Raw genomic sequence first — 22,910 nt, 5'->3', positions numbered from 1 at the left:
CCCCTCAAAGTATGCCATTTTGCTTGAAAAAAGTTCCTTTACTCTGTTTGATTGGTTCATAGCTCCCTAAGGATAGGGAAACGAATAAAGAGGAGAGATTATTTATTTATTATTTTTTTTATCTTTTATTTATTGAAAGCATCTGTTTAAACTTGCAGGAAGAGGTTTTAGTTGGTAGCTGATCAACAAGCACGCACCAACCCCTTTTGAATAGCAACACCCAATCTATGAAAAATAAAAGTACCTAGACCTCGGCCAGCATCATTGTTAACTAGACAATTTTTCAGACGCTTAAAAAGACAAATAGTATCTTCACTAAGCTCCCCTAAAGTAGTGAAAGCTAAAATACCCAACCATAACCATGCGGAACACATTCATCCAAGTATTTAGTGCGTTTACGCGAGATTGCTTTCGAAATAGCCTGGCCTGGAATGAAAGCTCGGACTCCCCCACCAGTGAAGGGCGAGACCCCAGTGACATCCACACACGTCTTGGCTATTTTCCCAATTAAGAACAAGGATGTCCGCTGGACGCAAGTCCTTGCTAATATTTGACGACAAACCCAAAGCAACTTCTTTACGCGCAGGAACACCAGATTTGTAGCAAATATCTATAATCACATCACGAACTAAGTCATGGCGAAATTTACTCCCAACATCATTGGCACAATGAAGCGCGTGATTCCCATAAATATCCATAGGCTTATTACAACAAGAACACGACCCGTCTTCAACAAACATAGGGATACCAAGGCGATAACAAAAAACTGTTGTGAACTGTCTAAGCCTAAGGCATTGATCTAACCCACTGATAAGGACCGCAAAAGATAATCTTGCGCATGCTTGATTTGGTTACATTGCCCCAAAATGGAGTCTCTTGCAGATAGCGTAAACTAGACAGGGATTTGCTTCTTAACTGCATCAAAATAAGTGACTTCCAGGGAGTGCATATAAGGGGGGGAAGTGTCATCAACGCAATAAGTGGAAGGCAAACCACATACCTGAATGAATTTCTGAAGAGCCAACTAATAGGCAGCACCGTAACAAAACACACCCCAAGAGCTTTATATTAAGAGAGAACCTCCTCGTGAAAGTTGATGTCTTGACTAGCAAGGCAGTTTCGTAATCTCTTAAGAAATAGAATTATGTCTTCTCCCAGTTCACCTAAGGTAGAAAAGGCTAATACGTTGAAACCACATCCATGTGCTTCGCAACTGTCCAAATGTTTGGTACGTTTACGAGTAACTACGACATTGATAGCTTGTCCTGGAGTGGAGCTACGAGTTCCAGCACTTGTTAAGGGAGAAACAACTGTAACATCAAAACATACATCCTAACCGTCTTCCCAGTTGTAGACCAGAATATCAACGGGCTTTAGATCATTTGCATTACGTGATAAAAATCCCAAGGAGACCTATTTTTTTGCAGCAACCCCTGCCTTGTAACACATGTCTGCAATAGTGTCACGAACCATATCATGCCTGAACTTCAGACCCACCTCGCTGGCGCAGTGAATAGCATGGTCGACATAAATGTCTATTGGCTTGTTGCAGATGGCACATTTACTGGCTTCGTTAGAGAATGGTATGCCAAGCCTGTACTTGAGGATGGAACTAAACTGACGTGGTCCAACAGCTTGATTCAGTCCACTTATAGGAATAGATTTGAGAAAATCCATTGCGTGCTACTTCATATTGCATTGCCACATGAAAGATTCAGTTAAAACAAAGCTAGCTGGTGACTTTTCCTTGACTGCACCAAAGTATAAAAGTGCCAAAGACTTCATATGATGAGGGGCAGTGTCATTGATGCTGAAATTGGAGGAGGATATACCACAAGCTTGCGTGAAAGTCTGGAGAGCGTGCTCATATCTTGGACTTAACATAGTTGGAAGCATACTTTATAAGGTGATGTCCTGTAAATATTTGGTATGAGCATAAGATGCTAAATAATAATACCTACATGTATCGGCCGGAGTATGGATACCAAGACCACCATCTTTAATTGGCAGGGTGGCTATATGCTGTTTAGTTAGGCCAAACCCAACGCCATCCCCAACAATCAGGCGTCGTAGATATTGCATGAGGTGTTTGTCGTAGAGAGTTATAGCATCCTATAGGAACATGGTGCTAGTAGTGTGAAGTATAATCTTGAAAACCCAGTATAGTTACGCAACAAAAAGAGTTCACTCTGCGGGTCCTGAAGCTGTTGAAACTTCTGCATTAACTGTATAGTTTTGTCAACCCTATTTAGAATCATGTCACTGCAAAATTGATCATCTAGGATAATAGGTCCTCCTAAAAGTTTCACACTACAACTTGGCTTGCCTATATCTGTAGGGAAAACATCCTCTAGACTGCTTCTAGGATCAGGTGTTGGCCAAAAGATTTGAGTCTTTCCAATGTTCATATGCAGACCTCTCTCTGGACCTTCTTGCTGTAAAATCTTCAATACTTTAGCCACTTCCATAGTATCACCTGCATGGTACCATCATCAAGATACCAAGCATGGAGATCCAAGGTGCATTTCATAGCAATCTCATTGACAAGAGGATTGAGAGTTAGAGAAAAAAGTAGGGGACCAAAGGGTCACCTTGTTGTACACCTTGATCAGATGAGAAAATTGAATCATTATAATAAAGCCTTGATGGTTTTGTGTAGCAGAATTCCACCCACCTGGATATATACTTGGACAATGTGTTCTAACCTCTCGAATCAATGTTGATCCGTCAACAAGATTAAATGCATTGCAGAAATCAATGAGCAACATAGTCTGAGTGTTACAAAGACCTTTCATCTCTAATAACCTATTTGCCGCATTATACCCTCTCCTCCACAAGGTATTCCTATACCAGATTGGTGATTTCCCAAGTAATAAGTCATGTCTTTACATACTGCAGTAGCCGCCAATTTTGAACATAATCTCTTCCATATTTTTCCGACATCAATTAGCCTTATCCCACCACCTGGTTTGAGCAGAGGAGTCAATGATGCACTTGTAATGTATTCACCCAGTATAGGAGGGCATCCACCAGAAAGCCATAGATTGATCACACCTGCGATGGACTGTAAAAGTTCTTCAGGCTGCTGCAGCTGAGCCATCCAAGGCATTTAATAAGTGTTGAGCTCTATGTGTTGATATTCCGACATCTTCTAATTCTGGGGTTGTTTAGGAATCAGTTGGTCTCATTGTGGAAATGCTTAACAGGATTTTTCAGCAATGCATAACTACCACTGTAAGCATACCTCCCCCATGTAGATTGAACTTTTTTCGAGAACCCTAAAAACATCTCTAGAAAAGGTGCTTGAACACCCTAAAAATCTAGATGCTTGGTTGCAACTTTTATTACTTCCTGCATGCACACGATATCTCTATGTACCAAAATTTTCTATGGAGGAACGTTCTGGCAATATAAAGAAACTGCAAATTGCTGCAATCAATGAAGCTCTTGTACAATGGAGAGAACTTAATGGCTATGTTATCATGGTTCAGAAACTGCTCGCATCTTCCAAGCAAACAAATATTCGCATACAGTCCAACATGAAAAAGCAAAAGAACACTAATGTTGATACTTGCAGCAGGAAGTTAAGCTACGACTATCACACAGTTTCCATTCGTATACTCTCATCCAATGGCATAACACCTTCCACACCAGATACTTTGTATGAACTCCAGCAGAAACATCCTCATGCTCCACCTCCTTATATCCATGTAGAAGATACAACTGCACTTACGATAACTACAAACACCAGGTACTTTATTTATCAAACAGTTTTATTACAATATCTTATATACCACCTCAATTGCCACACCCATTTATCCTATTTCCCACCTCATGTATTCTAGAAATAATATATCTTATATACTACCTCTTGACTTATTATTCACACCCAACATTAAAACTACCAAAATACAATCCTGAAAAAACTAACCCAAAAACAAAACAATTATACTTCTTCTCCCCACTGTCACTTTCTCCCCCATCTCTCCCAGCCGCCACCATCTCCAACCACCGATCCTCCGTAAAAAAATATTTTAAATTGCTAAGGTCAATTTGATTAATTATTGGAAGATTCATTAGAGGACATACTCGGAAAGTTGATCAGTTTCCATCCACCATTTTAATGAAACCTAAAATTAAAACTTTCTTTCTTTTTCTTTTGAAAACATGTTGATACCATTTTTTGATTGATAGATCGGAACCGATTATAAAACATGATATAAAGATAGAGTTAATGTCCCGATAGTATTAGATCATGGTTTTTCAAGATTGAAGCAAGACATCTGGTTAAGAAATTCATGACATCTAGTTTAAGAAATTTATCTTTGAACCCCGGTTCCATGAGCAGTGATTTTTGTATAATATTTGGGCGCTCTTCCCGATTAATATTTGATGAAGCACCTATCACTGATGAATCGCAAATGTTTCGTATGATGCAATTGACGGATTTAAACCCTTATAATGAATCTTATTATCCTATTACGTACTTGGTGCACTGCCTCCATACGAAGAAGTATATTTTAGATTTAACCTTTACAACTTTTTCGTCGTTAGAGTGGGAGCGGAGATAGTGGCATTTGGGTGTTGATTGGAGCTCGGAGGTGCTTTTAATGGTGCGGTGCCTCCGGATGAAGAAGTATAGTCAAATTATGTTTGACTTTTTATAGGTGGTAAATAAGAAAAAATAAAATTAAAGAAATAAAATTGTTAGAAATTCTAAGGTAGGTGGCAATTAGGAAAAGTATGGGTGGCAAATAGGTGGAACCTTCTGAGTAAGTTCAGCCACCAGAGATGAATTCTGAATTCAAGTAAAATGCTCAATCTTTCATCTTATCTGAATATATAAGACTAGGAAATTAAGAAAGAGAGATGTTAAAACATGTAACCAAGATGTGAGAGTCGGTAACCAGAGTTTTATGGTATCCACACTACTTTTATTACTGACAAGAAACATAATTCTGAATATATATGGTATCCACCACTACTTCTAATCAATTACTGACAAGAAACATAATTCTGAATATATATTTATTTGGTGTTCTATTGACATCACTTTATAAGAAAATATCATTAATGTTAGAGCATTGCTCGGTAGAACTCGCATGCGTTGCTATCTCAAGCATGTTTGTCAAGTTTAGTTGTCAAAACTATATGTCTTGATTTCTATACTACTTATAGCTAAGTCTCGATTTATGACAATTAAGTGATGTTGAGATCCAGACTCCATGGAGATCATCTTATGAAGATGAAGAACTACTCAAGGAACTAGTGGAACTTCATCCTACTAAAAGGTATGTGGAGACTTGAACTTATCTATCACTCAAAAGTCTATCTCTCTATCTCCTATTCTTGAGACAAAGTCGTATAAGTATGATAGTTTTCATACATACACATTTGCTATTTGGAGCCGATTTTACTCGCCTATCTTTTTCTCGAAATATGTGTTGGTAAGCTTTCGCTTTAACCACTTTTCATCTTAACCCGTGACGGAAGTCATGATGACGTTTCAATCTTGAAAATAGCTTTGATGACGATTGTTGTGAATAACGACTGTTATAACATTATAGAAGAATGTTTCAATTATTGAAATGTAGAGTTGAGATTACGTAACCAACTATGGATATAAGCATATATAGTGTGTTCGCACATTAGTGTATAAATCCATGTGCCGGAAACCAAGTGTGTGCTTATGTGTGCATACAATATTGGTGAAGGAGACAGGTTGGGTACGCGTACCAGCAGAAGTTTTCAAACCCAAAATTTCTGCTGAGTTTGTAAGTTTGCAAACTGTTAAACCAGTCACCTTAGGTACGCGTACCCACGGAAGTTTTCGACCTAAAATTTCTGCTGAGTTTCTAAACTCAAATCTGGTAGCTATGGTACACGTACCCGTACGCGTATCCAAGCTGGTTATATTTCTCAAATCGGAAGTTCATGAACTCACTACACGAAATCAGGGAATTCGTAACGTTGAAAAACGTTAGTATCTATATATTGTAACGTCAAAAAAAAACATTGGAAATGTGTTGTTATTATTAGTGTTACAATATTTTCTCAACGGTTCATTTCGTTACAACAAAATTTTATTAAATAACGGTTTCAATCGTTGGAATAAATACACCAACGGTTATCTAGTCAGCACAAGATTTATCTGATGTCATTTTGTTGTAACAGATAACCGTTATTGTGCAGATCGTAACAGTTGGTCTGTAACAGTTCGGTGTAACAGATACTGTAACGACGACTTTCTGTGTAACGATTAACTTATTGCCACATGTCATTCCTTGTAACAGATACAACAAAATTTTTAATCGTTGTTTAGTTGATTGTAACAGATTGGCTGTAACAGTTATTATAACGATTCACAACCATGATAACTAAGTGTAACGGCTGCCGGACGACACGTGTCAATTTGTTCTAACGTTTAAAGTAAAGGCTTCAAACATTGATGATTGATTGTAACATTTTGGATATAACAGCTTGCTGTAACGATTCGATTCGTAACAACTGACTGTAACGTTTGCCGCCACGTGTCTATCTCTTGTAACATATAGACTAACGACTTTAGAGTTGACAATTCATTGAAACAGTATTGAATTTGCCAGGTGTTCTAATTACTAACAGATGTCATAACATTGATTCGAAGTTGGTAAAAAAAATAATTTTCAAAAAAAAAAAAAACATTTTTTACTGTTATAAATAAGCTCCCATAATTGGACCCTGCAATGCAATGCAATCCATTTCTGAAGCTACATTGCAATTCATTTCTGAACCTGCAATACTGAATCTGAAACTCATAATTCATTTCTCATTCCACAGTAAGTACACTAGCAGCATAAGGAATTCATTCATTCACAAATCCATATAACAACCAATTGAACCAAGGTTTGTCTCCTAATTCATTCACATATGCGAGTATATACAGTTGTCATACTTACATTGAAAGAACTGCTTAAGCCTAAAAAAATACATGGTTCCCTATATGGTTATAATCAAATGACCAGAGTTGTGTTTTTCAGCAGTTTCTAAATATAAAAGTGTTGTTCTGCATTATACCTTGGCTGAAAAAAAGTTGTTATCAGCCAAAAGAAGCCGTCCTTTGACATCAAAGTAGCCTTAACCAGCTCATGGCATCAGCTATTTCCATCGACTCCAGTATCCTGACAAAACAACAAAAATAAAACAGAAACTCAAATTAGAAACAACTCTCGTATGAGAGAAAGATTCATTCAGTAATTTCGGCAATTCACTTACATGTTCATTGTCATTTTGAAATACATGCATTCTCATTATAGACCAACCAACTGAGCAAGATTTTTCTCATCATTCATTCAGATACCTAAGTATATGTGAGTGAAACAACTGCTCGAGGCAAAAAATCATGCACGGTTCCCTATGTTATAAGAAAATGATATGGTTATGTGTTTTCAGCAGTTTCTAATATAAGCAAGTTTCTAATGCATACATTCTCACTGTTTTTATATGAACATGGCAACCTAAGCATCAAAAGTTTATATTTGACAGACTTGTCACTGGGAATTTATATACATGGTTTCACATGTTAAATTAAGATGACAAAAAACAATGCACTGATATAGCAAGACTTTACTCACCAATTAATAGAAGTAGAGAAAAGAATGTCTCGCTTGGTACAAGTTCTTTCCCTCGCTTGGTACAGCTTTGCAAGGCAAACACTTTCTCGCTTGTTTAACCAGCTTCATGATTGACCCCCACATAGTGGGACTGATCCGCTTCAGGTGTTCGCATCAATGAATTCTCGAAAAACAAAGATAATGGTACCATCAGTCAACCAAATTTTCAGTAAGTAATGCAAGAAACTCTAATGTGTCAAGAGTTTACCCACCAACTGTAATTATGGTGGTAAGTTGTATCTTTTTGGCAGGAATCATGTGAAACACATACTCAAAGGGATCACAATAGGTAAAGCAAACAAACCTGAGATTACAATGACTTGTCAACTCTCTGCAGTAGGTATTCTCCAGCTTCAGGTGTTAGCATCAGTGAAACCTCACAAAACAAAAAGAGAATTATAGCATGTAAGTGTATCAGCCGGAGGTAGCGAATGATAACAAGGAAACTAATAATTATAATAGTTCAGTCACCAGTAAAATTAGAGAGGAGAATGTTTGGCTCGTCAGGTTAGCTGCATTAATCTCCTTCAATTACAGGGAACCTTACGACCATAACATCTCCACTCCGAAAACTCGATGGTAGTAAGTGGTTCTTTTTGGAAGAAATCATGTAACACACATACTTGAAAAGAATGAATAAATGTAGCTTGAATAGATCATAATAGGTAATGAAACAAACCTGATATTAAAATAACTTGCCAACTTTCTCCATAGTAGGTAATCTCCAGCTTCGGGTGTTAGAATCCGTGAAACCTTGCAAAACAAATAATTATTTGTCAGATGCATGGCGGCTTAATAAAGCAAATGACATATTTGAAGAGATCATAATAGGTATGGGTAACGAACCTGAGATTAAAAAGGCGACCCGTGGTATCCCATGCTCAGGGGATTTGCATATATGAAAGAAACATATCTGATAAACTTCTGTATCAACATTCTTGTCCACACCAAAGTTCCTGAAAACATACAAAAAAATGATATGAAATATCAGAAGAGGATACAAGGTTGCCCCTTTTCCCTCCTCCTTTACCTGGTCTAGGGACCGACATTTAAAATGGCGGAGTTAAAAAGGGGGGCAGTGGGACAAATAAAAGCAAGTAAATAAAAGACATCCATATATAGATACACACAAAGGAGTACAATCCAATACACTCGGAAAAGTGTATTTTTAAGAAATGTTTAAAGTGACAGAAAACTGACAGGAACTTTTTTGGGGTATACTCTAGCTAGAGAGTGAACAACGACTCCACCAAATATCAGCAACAATATGTATATGTTAGTTTAAGGAAAGCTGCACAGAAAACTATGTTTCAAACTGCTTAGTCTAGATCTTGCAGGACCAACCAGTTTGCAGGCAAGACTAAGAAGCTTTCATAGTTACACTCTAACTAAAGAGTGACTAAATCAAAAGATCACAACATAATATAAGCAGCAGCATATGTATAAAAAGTAAGGAAATCTGCACCAAAAGATAAGTTCCAAACTTCTTAATCTACCGGTTGCAAGACCAACCAGTTTGCAGTCCAGATTAAAAATCTACCTACAACATAATCAACCAATATGAAGTATTTTTCCGGGCTTTGAGGAGCATCGGTTACATGATAGTGCACATCAAAAACAGCCTCAATGCATACCTTCCTCTCTCCATGATTAACACTCATCCCGTGACATATTTATCCACGCAAGCCGGTAACCACATAACCTGTTGCGACTGTCTCCCTTTTTCTGTTAACAAGACGAACTTGAGGCTCTCCTTCAGCAGGTATAGTATTAGCAGTAGTGCCAGGTTGAAGGACGGGAGAATGGATATCAGGGACTTGTGCTCTGCTTTGATAATTGACATTGTTCTGTTGGCTTTCCATGAAACTGAAAACAACCTATAACCAAAACCAACCCATTCAATTCAATAGTTTATTAAAAAAATAATCTCTAACTATAAAAATTAAGGACGTAAATTAATTACAGATTGAAGCTCACCTTTGAGAGAACACTTAACTCCTCTTGGATCCTGTCCATCCTGCATTCATTACCAGTTGGAGTAAATGAATTGGCTTTTGCACTCGCGGATATTGAAGAACCAAATTTTCCTTGTATTGTTTGCTTCTTGGTAACAGTCGATGAAAAGCCTCGGCAATAACTTCTATTAGATTCATCACCAAAAAATTGAGTAATTGGATCATTGGTAATATCTACAACAGTCTCGAAACCAGTTGCGGATTCAGCCTTTCTCTTTTCTACGACAACCTTCACTTTTTCCTGAAATCTAAAAGAACCAAACTATGAACAATTAAATTTATTTGAACTATGAACAACATATGATGGTCCAATACTCACATATGCTTCAACTGCACTTGGATGTACAACTCCATTTTCCCTACATGAGCCAGCATCCATCTCTCACCACGGCACTCGATAACCCTACCTTCTTTTTTGGCCTGTAAAATCAATATGGTCAGTAAGGGTTGTCCAAATAAAATATTTTGATAATTTAATGTTAAGACCACTATGTTAGAAAGTACTTACAACTCTGTAGGATTTGTTGGCATGGGAGAGTCTACCTAAACAATGTCGAATCCTTCTCTTCCGCTGGTTCTCAGCATATCTAGAATACTTTGCTTGCATACCAGGCTGGTACTCATTATGCACAAATCGTTTCCAAACTGTCATCATTAACACCATAAGGGCATGCTGCATCCATCTCTTCCCGAGTTTCAAGATTTTTCAGAATGTTAAGGCGTAACTCCCATTTGAATGAACGAAACTTTTGGGGAAATATTTTTTGGACAAATGGCCTGACAAGAGACTCATCATATGCAAAACAAAATTTGCCCTGAAACGACGAAGTATTTTTGTCAGTCATAAACAATAACTAGGTAGTTGGTTTATAAATACTGATATGTATAAGTGGAGAACACCATAGAATGAAATGTATATGAGATAATAAGTTACCATGAACGTGTTCCAGACTTGGTCCTTGAATGCTGCAGGAATGAGCCTCCAGTCATTGTAGTCAATCGGAGAGTGTACTCGAATGAGTTCCCCTGCACGAGTTGCAAACTTTGATGTATATTTGCTAAATGGTCTTCCGAAATTCATCTATTTACACCAAGAGTCTGTGTGGAAGTTGTGTCTCCTCCAAGTCATAATCAGATGGAGTTTCATCATGAGATAGAAAAACTTCATGAGATAGAGATCCATTTTCATAACCACCATGAGATGGAGAACTACGAACATCAGATGCACAACCAGTTTCATTGGTAGACACAATATGATCTGAAAAGTGAGAATCCTGACTTGACAACATCTTCATACCAAACAAACCAAACAACAAACAACATATTAGGCATTTGAACTAAAATGAGAGCAAACCTAGCAGTGAACGAAAATACAAAACCCCAAATTCTGGTTGAAATCTATGGAAGGAGATTACAACCAACAAAGGTGTAGTTTTAAAGTAATAAGAACAACCTATGAAGAAAAACTTCATAACCATGTAGAAACCCTGAGATTGGTTGTAATCTATGGAAAGAGATAACAACCAAATACCAAGAATTGCAAGGAAGTAAATAACAACATACAAGTAAATCTATGAAAGGAGATACCAACCAACAAAAAACAAACCCTAATTTGAAATATATATCCGAAAGTAAAAGCTACATAGATCACCTCTGGAGAATGAACGAGGTACAGATATATATGCGAGGTAAGAGGTACGGGAGTAGAAAGGGGTATAAGTGAGAATCGCGGAAGGAGGAGGGTGAGAAAGAAGGGAAAGAAATTAAGAGGGAACTGAAATCTAAAAGATGGGGGAAATGAAATTTGAGAGGGAATAAGAAAGGGTTTCTCAAATTTGAGAGGGAATTAGAGAAGGTTTCTCAAATTTGAGAGAGAATTGAAATCTAAAAGATGTATCAGAGTGGGGATTTGAGAGGGAACAAAATTTGAGACCAAAATTGAAACCTTACTTTTTCGGACAAGGGAGAATAGTACAATAATAGATGAGAGATTTGTTTTTCTCTCAAAATATCTAGGTCAAAGGAATCCGGATCGAGGTAAAGTTGGTCAAAATTGTGGTCAAGTTGATCAAATTTGTGGTCAAGTTGGTCAAATTTGTGATCAAGTTGGTCAAAATTGTGGTCAAACACATAATCGAAAACAAAACAAGGCATACTAAGTTTGCAAGATTACCATATATAGACCTAGTGTTCTCGTCCAGGTCAGGTTTGAGAAGTCAAATATCAGGTTCGATGAAACTGCAACCTATTATGGAACTCAGCTTGCAAGATTACCATATACAGACCCAGTGTTCTCGTCTAGGTCAGGTTTGAGAAGTCAAATATCAGATTCGATGAAACTGCAACCTATTATTGAACTCAGGTTGCAAGATTACCATATACAGACCCAATGTTCTCGTCCAGGTGAGGTTTGAGAAGTCAAATATCAGATTCGATGGATCCTGAGTGGATTCTGCAACCTATTATGGAACTCATCTTGCAAGATTACTATATACAGACCCAGTATTCTCGTCCAGGTGAGGTTTAAGAAGTCAAATATCAGATTCGATGAAACTGAAACCTATTATTGAACTCAGCTTGCAAGATTACCATATATAGACCCAGTGTTCTCGTCCAGGTCAGGTTTGAGAAGTCAAATATCAGATTCGATGAAACTGCAACCTATTATGGAACTCAGATTGCAAGACTACCATATACAGACCCAGTTTTCTCGTCCAGGTAAGGTTTGAGGTGTCAAGTATATCAGATTGGATGAACTGCAACCTATTATTGAACTCAGGTTGCAAGATTACCATATACAGACCCAGTGTTCTCGTCCAGGTCAGGTTTGAGAAGTCAAATATCAATTCGATGAAACTGCAACCTATTATGGAACTCAGATTGCAAGATTACCATATACAGACCCAGTGTTCTTGTCCAGGTCCATGACGATAGTGTATATAATGTGTTCCATGACGTTCTTTTCCGTGTGCATCACGTCGACACAATGCCGTATAGTCAAGGCATAAAATGACTCAAGTTCCCAAAGAATACACTTATTGAAGAAAGCACCCGTGACAAGCTTAGAATCACCTTCCTCATCATCAGACTGATATCTCTTTCGTTTACCTGTCTCGCGGACCACTAACTTACCAGGTTTGTAATGAACATCGGCCAACTTCTCAAGCGACTGCGCTCATGTTAGTCTTAGCGGTTCACTTTTATGCTCCCGTGTCTCTAATCCAAAAAGAGTCCCATCCCTAAATGGGTGCCTTTTCTTAAGGAATATACGACAGTTAGTGTACACAATCTTGCTGCCGTAACCTAGATGGGTACTTCGAGTTTCATCAGTGCAGCAAACACACGCACAATATCCATGAATGGTAAATCCACTTAAAACACCTTGATCAGGCAAGTCATGAATGCCAAACATCAGAGTTTCTTTCAGAGTAAAATACTCCCTTTTCAAAGAATCAAAAGCTTGTACACCTTGATGCCAAAGTTTTTTTAGCGTGTTGACCAGCGGCCGCAAAAAAACATCAATGTCTTGACCCAGTGACTTACGCCCAGGTATCAATAGAGTCCTCATTTGGAATTCAGACTTCATACACATAGAAGGCGGAAGATTATAAACCACAAGTGAAAAAGCGGGGGTCTAACAACACCACCCAATATTTCGCTTAGTAATCTGTATGGACTAACTCCGCTTTACTTTTAAGAGAATCAACTAGACAACCAGACTCAATCTTAGTAAAAGTATATCAAGGGGTTAATATCTCTTCTCTTGATTTGATCTTTACTCAAGTTAATAACAATCAACGAGTCTTTATCAAATACAAGGAATAACTTGGATGGTACCAAAGACCAATATCCAAGGATCAATCAATTTAAATAAACAAACAAAGGTTGGATATTCTAATTGATAATCTTCAACACACAACATGTATTATTTCAGTTATAAAGATAAACGATATAATGCGGAAATTGAAATAACACAGACACCCGAGTTTTGTTAACGAGGAAACCGCAAATGCAGGAAAAACCCCGAGACTTAGTCCAGATTGAACACACTGTATTAAGCCGCTACAGATACTAGCCTACTACAAACTAACTTCGGTTTGGAATGTAGTTGAACCCTAATAAATATCACACTGATCCAAGGTATAGTTGCGCTCCTTACATCTCTGATCCCAGAAGGATACAACGCATTTGATTCCCTTAGTTGATCTCATCCACAACTAAGAGTTGATACGACCCAAAGTCGAAGACTTGAATAGACAAATCTGTATCACACAAACAAGTCTACCAGATAGATAAATCTGTCTCCCACACATAAACCTAATAAAGTTTATTCCGTCATTTGATAAAATCAAGGTGAACGGGAACCAATTTATAATCCGGTCTTATATTCCCGAAGAACGACATAGAGTTATCAATCACCTCACAACAATCTAAATCGTATGGTAGCGAAACTAGATGTCAGAGCATAGCTCGGTTGAACCCACCAAGCGTTGGTATTTCAACTTTGATTGTCATATTTTAGTGAACCAAAACTCATTTAAGAGTCGCTTGATTAAATGTACTAGAGTCAACTTCTTATAGTTTAGCTTGAAAGTATTAGGATATGAGACATTACAAGTATTGCGAAGACTTGAAGAAGTGAAGAAGTACGGAGATACAACCACAACATCATCCTTCCGCTTGAGGTTAGTGATATTTAACTTGAACTGTTTCATTCCCTAACGTATCTTTCAAGTCGTACATATTGAAAACAGAAAACTGCGAAGCATGAACACTCTAGATAGACATAGTATTAAGGAATACAATATGAGGTTTATTGCTTAACCATTAAACTTTGTAGATAAGACATCAACATAATCGTATGAATGCTATTGTGATTATGTATGGGTATGAGGTGAGGATTTCATCCTAGGAAACAAAGTTCTTACATGTGTTTTAAGGAAGTAAGTTCATAATCTTGTGTTGTGAACCGAAAAAGAATTCGTCAGGCGTTATTGGGGATGTTCTTCATTGCATATCTTATGAACGACCAATATATGTGATTAGTATAACCGCTCATGACTTGTTTGTGTTCTTGGTAAAACTATTCACATGGGGCCTAACTTATGTATTGGTATGACTTTTATTAGTGAAACGATCTTAAGTAATCACCTGATGGTATGATCAAGTTTGTGTGTGTAAGTCCTAACACCGGGTAAAGGGGAACCAGTCTTAGTAAGAGGTGCAACACATACATTCCTTGGAAATTATAATAAGTTGACTCTAGTACATTATGAAAACCGATTATGGAAGTGGAAATTATAAGAAGTGGACAGTGCATTCTCAGGAATTATGAAAACCGATTATGGAAATTATTAAAGAATATCTTGAGAATATTTTCGGTTTTGGAAATTCCTTGGTGTCCAAACTTCCTTGTCTATAAATACTTTGAGTTTGCATTTCGGGAAAACTAATCCTTCGTGACAGTAAACTTCCTCTGTTGTACTGTTACTGGTGAATCTGCCTATTCAGATAGGAGAGTAACCTAATTAGGTGAAATCTCTTACGACCGCTCAGTTTAAAGTCTTCTTTGGGATTGAGAAGCTCTAGCGCGTACCGTTGGTGGGAAACTAGATAATTGCAGTTTATCTTTTGTTTTCTTATTGATTGGATTGACTAATGGTGGTTGAAATTTCATTGCACCTAGTTTGTTTATGCTTGAGAATCTTCTCTTATGATATAAGATTTACTCAAACTAGTTTAAGATTTCGACAGGGATGTTTAGACTGTTGTTAGTTCTAAAGACGATCTTGTGATAATCCATTGTTAACAGATTCCATTCTGTGCGTGATTGATCACAAAAGATTCAAGTAGTTGCGTGCAGGTGTTTATTGAAGATATAAGATGATTTGAAGACAAAGAAGAGATAGAAGATTTCTGACTTGGTTATATAAATCTTTGGTGTGCACAATACTTGTTTCGGTAATAGAGGATACAATTATAATCGATTTATCCTTTTGGTATTTTGGTAGAATAGTTGTGTAGATCGACATCAATACGTTTCCTTGGGATTAAAGGTATTGATTGCAAAATCTTAACGATTACCTTTGGGTGATTGAACATAAGATAGATCTTGGAACCTGACAAAGGATTTTATGTTACGATAAACAGAAGAACCTTTGTCCAACTCATATCACTTGGTTGAAGAGAGTTGATACCAAACAGATTTGTTGTTCCTTTACTGTTTGGAAAACGAACCAAAGGAATCGGTCCAAGTACGTGACTTGTTTACAGGTCGAAGGCGTGGGAATACAGAAGGAACTAGGTGAACTATAGGTTTAGTTGCTTGGTCTCAACTATACGAAGTTGGTTTATTTTGTATAACGGCTTAATCCTGAGAGTATTCAATTCTGGACAAGGTCCCGGGGTTTTTCTACATCTGCGGTTTCCTCGTTAACAAAATCTTGCTATGTCATTTACTTTATATTTCCGCATTATAATTGTTTTATTATAATTAAAGTAAATTACACAAACATTAATTCCTATTTACTTTATAAGCAATCCTATTGTGTTTGATTAAATACGAACCTTTGTATCAAGTAAACACACTTTGTTTGTTGTATTGTCTCGATCTCATATCCATAGACGATCACACAAAGTGTGAACCGATTTGTTGTATTGTACCTCGATTCAGTCCATAGACATTCACTTTCGGATAAATGACTTATTGGAAGGAAAAGTTTTAGCTTGAGGTATATTTGGGTACCCTAGCCTTTTCAATTGGTATCAGAGCAGGCAAACACGAAAAGATCTAACAATCTGTGTTTGGTGTGATCCATCAGTTTAAAAAGGGAACTAAGTTTCTTAGTCAATTTGTTAAACTATTAGGGAAAATTGCTTCGGGTGATAGTTTTCCTTGATAACACATTAAAACTTGTAATATCGGTTTTAATGTTGGTTATCTAAAAGTGGTATATGAAATCTTCGTGCTTAACTCTTATAGGTTGTTTACAAGTTTTTTGGATTTGTAAGATCCTTTCGGTTTGACCTGTATTTGCTCGAACCTTTTTCATTTTGTGAAAAAAGGGGAGAAATATATGGAGTAAACAAGTGATTTGTAATCACTAAATAAAGGACAATTGGGCTTAAATGTTATATCTAACGAAAGAGTAAAACATTGACTAAGAGGGAAAAACATATCATATTGTTGTGTAGTCATACTATACTACAAAAGTGGAATAAAAAAGATATTCGGATTGAATATCTACTTATCTTACCTTTTAGGGGAGTATAAGCTTTGTTCTTCATATGTCAACATCGACATTTATTGATTGAATATATGCAGGTTATTGTGCTATTGAAACTTGGATCAAGCGTATGTATAATGAATTCTTGTAATTTGTTTATCCATATGTATTAAGAGCTTTCTCACTAAAATTGACAAAGGGGGAGATTGTGAGAGCAAAGCTCGGTTGAACCCACCAAGCGTTGGTATGTCAAGTTTGGTTATCATATTTTAGTGAGTCAAAACTCATCTAAGAGTCGCTTGATTATGTACTAGAGAAAACTTCGTTTAGGTTATACTAGAAAGTCTTGGAATGTTGAGATATACAAGTATTACTCGAAGACCTGAAGAACGTGAAGAAGTAATGAGCTACAACAACGACATCATCCTTCATCTTGGGGTTAGTAATATCGACTTGAATTGTTTCATTCCTAACGTATCTTTCAAGTCGTGCTATATTGAAAACATAACTGCGAAGCTGTGTGATCATAGTATTAGGGAATTAGACTACGAAGTATAACGCTTATCTTTGGAACTTCGTAGATATGACATCGACAAAATCTTATGAATGTTGTTATGATTATATGAATGGGTAAAGGTGAAGATTTCATCCTAGGAAACAATGTTTTATATTTGTTTAAAGGAATTACATTCATGAACTTGTTTTATGAATCGAAAGGAAAATCGCTAGGCTTATTGGTACGGCTATTCATTGCAAATCTTTGGATTACCAATATGTGTGAGATGGTAGAACCGATCGCACCAAACACATATATTTCTGAGTAAGTTCAGCCACCAGAGACAAATTTCAAATAAAAATGTTGAATCTTTCAACTTATCTGTAAAATACATGAAATATTAAAAGTTCTACTTCAGAAACCCTAATATTGCTGCCATATATCACTACATTCGATGAAGTTGCAGAACTACAATTCACTTCTCTTACAATAAGTGAATACATGAAATTTTTATGTTTCTGATACTGATCAGAGATATACGACTTCTAATGTGATTTTACGAATATGACCTTTGTCAAAAATTCACCATCAACGGTGAGATGCAACGTAGAACTTCGTATGAACCAAAACCTTCTTTAGAAGAGTCCCTCAAGCAGTTAACTGAAATACAAATAGGTTTGCGTTAGAAACATAGGAAAGAATTGCTCAAAATAACCTCAATTGTCAATATAGTGTTTTCCAATATTACTCTGGAAAATGAGGATATGTATTATTCACCTAATCAAGATGACGAGGTTAAAATTGGTGACACTACTTGACTTTAATAGACAACAGATCAAGATATAATTTTGTGCATCTAATATTAATTAGTGACAATCTTGAAATGACAAAATTTTTGAGTTCGACCGAACAATGCTTTAACACATTATGCTATCGAGGGGTGTACGCATGTGAAGACAAGACATTCCACGAGTAAACTTGAGATGGATTTGACTTCTCAAGATAAGGATGACCTAGTTTAAGGGCACGTAATCTACATTAATACTTCAACATGTCATAGTGACTTGTATGCATATAGATACGCCTCATTTACTTATAATCATCATTATTACTTGGGGTTTCCTTATGTGCGACAATGACTATGACTATCGTGTTATTTAATTTCCAATTACTTTCTCTATACAATAATACAACTTTATCACTTTATTCAGAAATAAATTAATAATTTCGTTAAAACAATATTAATAAAAATAACACCGTTACAGCAGATGAATTAATAAAAAAAAATATCTATGCTCAATTTACTTTGACGCGGTATAAAACAGCTGGGATACAGAAGAAACCGAATAGTATATAGGGGCTTAGAAAATCAGATCACCAATTAGTAATTTCAAAAGTTACATTAGACATGATGTAACGGAAATCGATTTTGTCGATTTTATAAAGTTAGTAATCTACTTATAAGAGATGTCCAAGACCGGTAAAGTTAGTAATTGATTTTATAAATTTAGTAATATAATTATTTTGTCGATTTTCCGGTACAAAACCGGTACCGGGATTTTACCCGTTGCAGTTATGTAGTCATCTTCATCCAAATCTATTGATACCCAAAAGATGTCCCAGACTCCAAATCGATCACATACAACGTAATCATTAATATGGGTTTGATCAGTTATTGAATTACAAAGAAATCCTCACTTTTATGTGTATTCAACAAAATCAAAAGATAACAAAAGGTACGATACTATTCTAATTAACTCAAAGAGATAAAAAAAATCAAGACAACCAATCGAGAATACAATTCATTAATAGTTTGTAGGTGTCATTCTAGTATAATGGTAAAATCACTGGGTGATGACACCAGTGACCTGAGTTCGAAACTCACCAGCATCAAATTCTTCTTTACGAAATAATTATGAAAAAAATAAAAATAAAAAGATAATTTTTTTTATAATACGACAAAATCAGATCACCAATTAGTAATTTCAAAAGCCCACGAATAATTAGTACCAATGAAAGAAACAAAAAATATGGAAAGAGCTTTACATTAAACATGGGCCAAAAGAGGAAATGGGTCTTTCTCACGTATCCACACAAGTACCAGGGTATAAATAAGAAATATGATTTTAGGCATACCAAAAACTTTCAAGGCATACAAAATAGTTTTTCCATCCTAGGTGACCTTATAAGGGGTGTCTATTGGGTAGTTCAATTACCTATATACCCTTGAACCTAAAATCAAAAAATAAACCATCCTAATCATCTCTTCTTCTTCCTCCATCCAAACCACCTTCCTTTTCTCTCAGAATTTTTTTTCATCACTGTAATTAATTATCGATTCGTGAAAGTTCGATCATCGGTTAAATTGAACTATATATTGGATCGTACAAAGAAAAAAGCAAACGTCAGGTGTTCTAAATCCTTTTCCAATCCATGAATTAAATAAGAAGAATCAATTGAAGATGAAGGTGTAAAAACTATAATTCAACCAGAAATTGAATCGCAAATTCAACCATTTGAAGCTCCAAATACTGAAATGAGGATAAGAAGTCCCTACAAACCCAATCTTTTATTTGTTGTTTTTCATGGATTGAATGGGTTAAATTGCTAAAAACTTAGGGTTTTTGACGGTTACAGTAGCGGGTTCGGCTGATAATTGAGTTGAGTTTTGAGCCGAACTGTTCTTGAAATTTCACCCTGAAAGTGTTTATGAACAGTTCGACTACACCGTAAATGTCAATTTTTAGCCGAATCCCAAAATGTGTATTAAATACGTCCCAGAACAGTGTCAGGTTCGGCTAATACCTTGCAAACCTTCCCGGCCGAACTTGAGAAATGAAATTTACCCCAGGTGGTTGTCAGGTTCGGCTGACTCGATTAGATCACTTTCAAGTCGAACATCTCTCTGTAAACACTTCAAAATATTGATTTGCAGGATCTAGGTTCGGCTATCTCGTGTTGTTGAGTTATCAGCCGAACCTTCTCTTTGCACACTCAAGTTTTTCGATCTTGTTTAGGCCATAACTTTTTCGTCCGATGTCGGAATGACCTCATTCTTTTTGCGTTGTGTTTGTTTTTTAATTATATTGAATTTGAAGATAAGATCTAATTGATTTTAATGAGTTTAATATGGACCTTGGTATTCTCCATCATTAGACTTCACTTTCTTAACACTTTTAGTAATTTCCACCTTTATTGTTTGGTTCATCCTATGAAAAGGATGCACAATAGAAAAAATATGTAATAAACATCCTAGAACAACCCCTAAATGTGTATGAACTTAAGTGTTTCATGGAAAATCAGTATCATGTTTGGCTGATGTGATTTTTTGAATATGAGCCGAACTTGGAAAAATATATAGTTCGGCTGATACGATGTTTAGAGTGAGAACCGAACCTAACTCTCAGGAATAAGTTCGGCTTGTTATTAGACTTTAATATAAGACGAACTAGGATCTTGCAAATAGGTTGGAAGTTGGAAAATGAAGGTTCGGCGTATAACGTTAACAAATTCAGCTAGCCGAACTGTTCATCAATTTAGTGGGTTCGGCTTATATTTTTAAGCCGAACATAGTCCTGGTTCGCTGAACCATGATGAAAAATACAATTTTTTGATGATTTCAAGCTACAAAAGTGAGACTAAACATAAAATAGAAGTGTACATGTGTGTTAGAAGTATTGGGTTCCTCATCTATGTATTCATCATCCGGATTTGACTCATAAAAATCATCATCTTGAGTTTGAGTTTGTGTAAAATCATTCTCATAATCTAAGAAATCAGCCATTTCTGGATCATTGTTGTAGTTGATATGTATTTCCTAGGTTTTTTAGATGAAGAATGACCCTCCTCATCCTCCATTCAATCAAGAAGAAAATTTTTCTCACTTTATCCTTCTCTCCTTCTCAATAAAAACTTTGATTTTTTTTCCCCAAATTTTTTCATCTAAACAAACCTTTATAATTCTGAGAAATATCTTAATCACTAATCCAGATTACTAACACTAATACGTAAAGGGTAGATTTGCCATTAAAAAAAAATTTGGTTAAGGGGATTTCTGAATTTGTTATTTCACATCCGTTTTTGTCTTTATTCAGTATGCCTAATAAGATTTCAGTATGCCCAAAATCATAGTTCATAAACAAGTGGTAGGTAGTGAGCGGAACAGTCAAAAGTCTGTGAGTTTAAATTGGGGAAATGTTGTAAGATTGCAGAGGAGATAAATAATTAGGGTTAGTGTTTGTGAGAGAGTTTGAAGAAGAGAGACTTGGGGTTTGAACGAATTGGATTCAGTGAAACTCTTCTTTGATCGATATGTTCCATGGGACTACCCTCGTTGGGGCAGTTCCTTACTCTGCAGTGGTTATGGGTGGAGACACCACATCAAGAATAGAAGGTAGATATGAGCTTGACCCTGAAGATAAAGATAGCATCACGGTTAAGTTTGCTGAACCAGTATTCGTTGGTAAGGTTTATATTAACTGTATTTCTTTACAGACTAGTTTTTCACCCGTCCGATGCACGGGTCTATTTCTTGCTTATGAAATGTTGGATCATGTTTTAAAATCAATTTCATTAAAAATAGATAATATATAGATTTTTTTTAATAGGGAAAGCTAAAATGTATAGAGGAAAGCTGACTACGGTCAACTAACATTGACTTTTTAAACAATATGGGTGGAAATAAAATTATATTATCAGTTCAACAAATCTAGCATATCGTCAAATGGTAACTTAGGGTTTTAATCGAATTCCCAAACATTCATGAGAGATACAATCATATAAATGTTTAATCCCTGTAATTTTTAAATCCAGTTCCTAACAGATAATGAAAAACACTTCAATTAGAAAGTAATGACTAATGAATAGAAGATGGAATAAGAAGATGGAATAAATCAGACGCTTTCTAAAAAGTAATCCATTCTTAGTCCATTCGAAGAAAACAGAATGAGATTTTTCTAGTGAGTATTAAGGAATGATTCCTTTAACAGATAATGTTCTAATGAGGCAATAGTCTCAAAAAAAATTGATTACAGTCGTTCTCATCCATAAATCCTAATGAGCGAATCGACCATTTTTTAGTGGATGATATCTTGATTTTGATTCAGTAAAAAAATCCAAAAAATCCTTTTTATTCTTGCCAAAACATCACAAATGTTAGACCCTTATATGTACGTTAAAAATGAGAAGAAAAGTATTTTGATTTGTTTTGATTAGAGTTGATCACTTTCATCATCTCAGCATTAAATATTGTCGTGAAGTATGATTCATTAATTCAGAGTAACAGACCCAAAGAACCAGTGAGATTTGTAAAAAACGACCTGCACCGTGGTCGACATTTTATGATCGGAAGTCAGCTTTCCCCTTAGATATATTAGCTTTCCCTATAAAAAAAATCAATATATATGGTCAAAAACTTATAGTGTATAAAACGTTCAATAAGATCGTGATCCTAAAGATTAATAACAAACTAATACAATAGAAAAATAAAATAATTAAATGCTATGGTTGTCCAACATTTTCA

Source organism: Papaver somniferum, chromosome 8 (genome assembly GCF_003573695.1).
Source record: "Papaver somniferum cultivar HN1 chromosome 8, ASM357369v1, whole genome shotgun sequence".
Taxonomy (NCBI): Eukaryota; Viridiplantae; Streptophyta; class Magnoliopsida; order Ranunculales; family Papaveraceae; genus Papaver; species Papaver somniferum.
Note: the sequence above shows the minus strand (reverse complement) of the source record.